Raw genomic sequence first — 566 nt, 5'->3', positions numbered from 1 at the left:
TGCGTATACATTAGTATTAGTATACATGAGTTAATGAGTAAATCAGTCAGTTTCCAAAGAGAAAACTAGTCGCTATGAGCAGTTAGACTTACTTTTGTAGGGCCCTTTTAAATATTTTATATTTTCGTTGTTGCTCCTTCCAAGCACTAACCTATTTACGGTTTATTTAGAATGGCTTGCAGAGTTTGTATTTTATCATTGTCATCTCGGGTTATAATTTTATAATGATTCATTTCTGCAATTCTGGTGATATGTGATTTTATTTATACGTCTACGTTTCGATTATTTCCTCGTCAATTATTTTTTCTCCTGAAAAAACCGTTGATTTTGTTGATTCTGTGGACTTCTCAGCCTTTTTAGTTTTAAAACCTTTTCTTAAGGTGGCAAATATTCATTCAGACCTGCTGCGAAAACCCAATTCATTTATCCAGTATCACACTTGTTTTCTTTATAGAATATGAAGCAGCTAAAATGTTCTCACGGCGTCTCTAAACTGATTGGATATATGGGCATATGCTTCCATTTTCTATATTCTTCCAATCACCTCTTTCTTCAACATTTGACCG

The 566-nt window shown here is 33.4% G+C and overlaps 1 protein-coding gene across 1 annotated transcript in view; it reads right to left on the bottom strand.

Annotated features, from left to right (window-relative positions):
- Window positions 1–566, bottom strand: part of LOC119592567 — a gene marked incomplete in the record, with an annotated part of 22,150 nt that overhangs the window by 11,630 nt on the left and 9,954 nt on the right.

Source organism: Penaeus monodon, chromosome 30 (genome assembly GCF_015228065.2).
Source record: "Penaeus monodon isolate SGIC_2016 chromosome 30, NSTDA_Pmon_1, whole genome shotgun sequence".
Classification (NCBI taxonomy): Eukaryota; Metazoa; Arthropoda; class Malacostraca; order Decapoda; family Penaeidae; genus Penaeus; species Penaeus monodon.
The sequence above is the reverse complement of the archived record's forward strand: the minus strand, read 5'-3'. Positions and strand labels throughout refer to the sequence as shown.